The sequence below is a fragment of the Narcine bancroftii genome, chromosome 8, assembly GCF_036971445.1.
Source record: "Narcine bancroftii isolate sNarBan1 chromosome 8, sNarBan1.hap1, whole genome shotgun sequence".
NCBI lineage: Eukaryota > Metazoa > Chordata > Chondrichthyes > Torpediniformes > Narcinidae > Narcine > Narcine bancroftii.
In genome coordinates, this window is record NC_091476.1 from 79,884,611 (window position 1) to 79,890,610 (window position 6,000).

Below are 6,000 nucleotides of genomic sequence, written 5' to 3' on the forward strand. Positions count from 1 at the left end.
GTCTGCAGCAGGGAGGGTAGGTGTCACCATGGAGGAGGGTCTGTGTCGGCAACGGGGAGAGTGGGTGTCTGCAGTGTGAACGGCGTGAGTCTACAGCGAGGAGGGTGGGTGTTGGCATTGTGGAGGGTGGGTGTCGACGGCGGGGAGCGTAGGTTTCGGTAGCGTGGTGGGTGGGTGTCCGCAGAGAGGAGGGTGGGTGTCAGCAGCGGTGAGGGTGGGGGTCGCCGGCGGGGAGGGTATGTGTCAGCAGTTAGCTGTCGGCACCCTAGAGGGAACGTGTCGGCAGCGGGGACGATGGGTGTCCGCAGCCGGGAGGGTAGGTGTCGGCAACAGGGAGGGTGTGTGTGGACAGCAGGGTGGGTGGGTGTCGGCAGCGGGGAGGGTGGGTGTTTGCAGCGGCGGGGTGGTGTCAGCAGCTGGGAGAGTAAGTGACGGGAGCGGGGAGTGTGGGTATCGGCAGGGTAGGTGCCTGCAGCGGGGAGGGTGAATGTTGGCAACGGGGAGGGTTGGTGTCTGCAGTGGGCGTGGTAGTTGTCTGCAGCGGAGAGAGTGGCTGTCTGCAGTGGGGAGGGTGGGTGACGGCAGTGGGGAGGGTGGGTGTCGTCAGCGGTGATGGTGGTTGTCTGCAGCGGGGATGGTGTGAGTGTGCAGTGGGGAGGGTGGGTGAAGGAAGCGGGGAGGGTGTATGTCGGCAGCGTAGAGGATGGGTGTCCGCAGCGGGGACGGAAGGTGTCGGCATCAGGAAGGGTAGTTGTTGGCAGCGGGTAGGTTATGTGGTGGCAGCGGGGAGGGTAGGTGTCTGCACTGGGGAGGGTGGGTATCTGCAGCGTGGAAGGTCAGTGTCACCAGCGTGGAGGGTGAATGTCTGAAGCGGGGAGCGAAGCTGTCACCATGGGGAGGGTCAGTGTCTGGGTCGGGAAGGGTGGGTGTCTTCAGCGGGAAGGGTAGGTGTCACCAGCGGGGAGGGTCTGTGTCGGCAGCGTGGAAGGTACCTGTCGGCAGCTGGGTGGGTGGGTCTCGGGAGTGGGGATGGTGGGTGTCTGCAGCGGGGAAGGCGTGTGCAGGCAGCGTGGAAGGTACTTGACGGCAGCTGGGAGGGTGGGTCTCGGCAGTGGGGATGGTGGGTGTCTGCAGAGTGGAGGTTTCCCACCCCTACGGAGACATCCCAGGTTATGGACCACCCCTCTTCCAGACTTCACCCACCCGCCAGAGATGTGTCCATGTGGTTAAAATCAGTAGATTTAATGATCATTTGAGATCCCCCTCTCTCCCCTCCCCCTCTTCTTTCCCTCCCCCTCACATATTGGAGCGAGCCCACTGGATTACGCCCTGGGAAATGGGCCTTACTCTGGGCCAAGGCCTCCAACTGTGTCCACCCCTGCTCTGGGGCTCACTGTGTCCCTCAGCAGAGTCGAGGAGGGCCTGAAGCAAACCCACCACACACAGACCCACCCTGATTTTCCCCAAAATTGGGCATCCCCCACCCCTGCACCCCGGCCTCTCAGGGCCTGTTGCCCCTCCTGGAGCCTGCAGCCTTGCACTGCCTCCTCTTCAGCAGCTACCGAGCAGCCTCCATGCCCCCTCCAAAGTAGAAGGTGAACCAGTACTCAAGTTCACTGGAGAGGGGACTTAGATAGGCTGGCTGTCAAACCCATCCGGAGATGTGGTCCTGTCTTTCTGTAGCTTGTTATTCGGCCTCAACCAGTGATGGGTTGTCAGGCCCACGGAAGGCCATCAGTAGTTCAGGCCCAGCTTTGCCCTGAGGCTCAGCTCCGCCACAATGCCTGGCTCTGTCCCAGGGCGTGGCTTCTCCGGGGGGGGGGCCTGCTCCACAATTGGTTCCAGCGCATCAGTAGGGACCAGTTTCGCCTTGAGGCCCTGCTCCTCTGTTGGGCCTCAGCATCTCCGTCAGGGTTTGCTTTTCTCTGAGGCCCAGCTCTGCCCTGAGGTCCACCACCTCTGTGTTGGCCTAGATTCTTCTAGAGACCCAGCTCATTTCTGAGGCCAAGCTCCTCTTTTAGGCCTTGCTCATCCTCGATGCCTTGCACCTTGAGGCACTCCTCTTTAAGCCCCTGCTCCTGCTTAAGGCTTTGCTCATCCTTGAGGCTTTGTTCCTTCTTGAGGCCTTGCTGCCCTCTGAGGCCCTGCTCCTCTCTGAGGATTTGATCCTCCTTGCCCTGCTCCTTTCTGGATTCCAGCTTCTCTTTGGGGCCCTGCTCTGTCCTTGGATACATCTTATCCCCCGGATCCAATTCCCCACACATTTGTTGATTCCACCCATTGACAGATTGCCTCCCCTGTGGGACATCCCGGTCTGGGAGCTACCACACCTTTCCCCAGTGCTAGAGCTAGGATGCTGCTGGTTGATTAAGGAGCCCAGGCTCCAGATGCAGTTGGTTGGCCTACCCTGAACCTTGGTTGCTGGATTCAGGTGAACTGACTAGGCTGGTGGTGGTGCTGGGACAACCCGAGGGCCCATGCCTCACACTGGGTGGAGGCAGCACCTCTGGAGGAGATGGAGGTCAGTGCCAGTGGCAGTGCACATTCAAAGTTGTCACAACCAGCCATGAGGCTGGGCCAAGTGGGAGAGGCCCACCAGAGCAGGGCTACCATGGTCGTCACACCAAGTTTTCTGAAGCCCATGGAGAATCTGATCCTGGATGGGTGAGAGAGAGAAGAGAGTAGTCAGGTCCCAAAACTATATCCCCTTGTTCAAACTGGTACCCACACATGACAGCACAATGCTCCCAGTGTGGTCTCACCAGGGGTGCAGGACTAGTGTTTTAGGTACCAGAGCTCAACAAAAATGTCAACAAGGAGGTTCCACGAGGCCCGGCCTTGGTGACCACCATGTTGTATTTGTGTGATTGAGAGGACAAGAGACGAGGACAAGTGACATGCCATGGAAGAAATGGGTTGCTTGTATGTCAGAACAGCACTAAGTGGGGTGGGAGGCCCAGAGTGGAGCAGCCAAATGAGGGGCCAGGACGATGCTCTGGTGAGCTCTGGCAGCACTGCACCCCTGGGATGAACATAGTTATGTGGAGCGGGAAACTTTGCATGGTGCTCCCAGTGTGGTCTGACCCAGGGAAATGAAGACCAGGAATTCTGAATGCTTCTTCCAGTGGGGTATGACCCAGGGGCATGGAGTGGGGAATGACATGTGGTGCTCCCCATGTGGTTTGAGCCATGGGTAAAGAGAACAGGAAGTCTACATGGGGCTCATGGTGTGGTCTTACCAGGGATACAGAGACTCAGAAATGTGGATAGTGCCCAGGGTAACGGAGACCAAAACACATAAATCATAAGAGCAGAAATAGGCCATTCAGCCCATTAAGTCTGCCCTGCCATTTAATCACGAGCTGATCCATTTCCCCACTCAGTCTGACTGCCTGGCCTTCTCCTATAACCTTTGATGCCCTGGCTAATCTAATACCTATTGATCTCTGCCTTAAATACACCCAATGGCCTGGTCTCTACGACTGACTGTGACAAGAAATTCACCACCCTCTGGCTGCAGGATCTCCTGCACATTTCTATTCTCAGAGGAGGCCCTTCATATGACAACTTACAGTATATGGAAACAGGCCATATCAGCCCTTCTACTCCTCACCAATTTACATAAAACTCCATTAGTTCCACCAACCCACTCCCAGGCCCTTAATCCTCCAATCCCCTCACATTCATGTATTAATCTCGCCTCCTCTTAAATGACAGAATTGACCCCGCCCCAACTACCTCTTCTGAAAGGTCATTTCACTCAGCCACCACTCTCTGAATGAAGAAGCATCCTCTAAAGTTGTGTCCCCTAACCCTTAACTTATGACACCTTGTTCCAATCTCCTCTACCTTCAGGGAAAGAGCCCATTCACATCTACTCTATCTATTTCCTTCATAATTTTAAATGGCTCTATAAAATGCCCTCTCAACCTTCTAGACTAAAGTCCCAGTCTACTCAATCTTTCTGTGTATTCAAGATACTGCAATCCAGGCAACATTTTTGTAAAGCTTCTTTGCACACTCTCTACCTTATTTATATTCTTCCTATAATTTGGAGACCAGAACTGCACACAGTATTCCAAACTTGGCCTCACTGTGAGAAACAGAAGTACCTTCATAGATTTCGCTCGAGACAAAAATTGAGAACAAAGAACATTTATTGTACAACAATGCAAAGTTGGGTGCTTCCCCTTACCAAGGGAATACACACACATACTGGGGCTCAATCAACTTTTATACAGTTCATTTCAGTGTAGAGGCACCCTCCCCCCCTAACATTCTTCTGCCTCCTGGATTGGTTTGCCATTTGGTAATGCTGTCTGCCTACCTGCAGTTTCTGTAAACTTGAAAGACCATGGGATATCCTGTCTGGGTCCCATCATGTCATTGTCCTTATTCATGAATTTGCCTTTGTCCTTATTCACACATCTCAACCCTCAGGACTTACTAATGCAGAACTTGCTAATTCTATCACTAAAAGACCCTTATTCTACTATACTTCCTCTAGTCTAGTCTACTTATTTCATTCATACTAGCTTTACTTCCTATATTCTATTATCTCTCACAATCCACATTTTTTCTTTAGCTACGCTTAGTAAATTCTCAACTGGAAGCTTTGTCTTTTTCCCAGCGAGTCAGCAAACGAACTGCAATCTCAGCATCATCAGACAGAGTTTAGGAAACATACATCCTTTGGGTTGTAGTGATCTGATGAAGGGTCCGTTGAATTAAACACTGCACACAAGTCATTAGGCAGGGAAGTATCATGATGGCTAAAATAATGAGTCCAACTGCTATAAGGGCTGTGTGTATCCACCTCCAGTCACCAGTAAAAAGTTCAACCACCTGACCATTGTGACCATTATCATCGGTCGATCTTCCACAAACGCCACCCTCAGCAGCCAGCAAGTAATCGAGAGCCAGGCGGTTTTGATAAGCTGTAGCTCGTGTTTGTCGTTGTTCTTCAGCCAATAAATCCAAGGCCGTCGCTGTCTGTTTAGTGATAATCTCCAAAACTGCCTGGAGTCTGATTAAACGGTTTACATGCCAAACAGCTGTGGTATTCTGGAGCAGCTTTAGCCATTTACAACTTGAATCCCCCAATAGTGATTGCCTTTAGCCTTCCGAATGCATTCGTGACCCAAAGGATGATTTACAAGATGCCAAGTTGGGGGGGGGGGAATGTTTATTGTTACCTAACCTGTGAGTAGCAGCTTGTCTGTGAGCATTAGCATATATACCCCCTTTATCCCTACTCCAGGTATAGCCCTGACGAATGTTCTGCCTATCATTTTACCACCAACTTCTATGTACCATATTTTTAGCACTCATCTCTTTAATATCTGTAGAGGCCGGGACACAAACATAATCCACTCCCGTAGGGCAGTTCTGTTTCCCTGGTCCATGTTGGGATCCTAAATTAAACCATACTAAATAAGGTACCTCACTAAGAATAGAGTCTATACCTGTTCCCTGTATGCATTCTAAAGGTAAACTTGTCTATTCCTCAAAGTAATTATCACCTCTGCTGCCCCTATTTCAGGAGGACTTAATAATACATTGTGTACAATTGGGTGGTTTCCCAAAAATTGGGAACCAGCAGAAAAACAATACAGCAAATAATAAAAATAACATTACAGCACTTTAACCTGGCGTAGCGTAACTTTCAGACCAGAAGGATGTGAGACTGCACACCAGGTGGAGGGTATATTATCAACGTCTTTAGTCCATGGATTAGCTTGCTTAATGCGTTGTATGTGAGTCCACCCCTTTTCTTTTGTTTGCACTGCAGTGTCTGTAATCAGAAGTACACAATAAGGGCCATCCCATATCGGTTTTAGTTTATGGTCTTGCCATGCTTTTACATATAGCCAACCACCAGGTTTAACAGAATGAATAGGATAGTCCAGGGGTGGGTTTTGAGCTAATAAACCCTTCTGTCTTAAGTCATATAGAGAAGTAGAAAGTCCCTGTAAATATTTAGATATGTACTGGTCATTA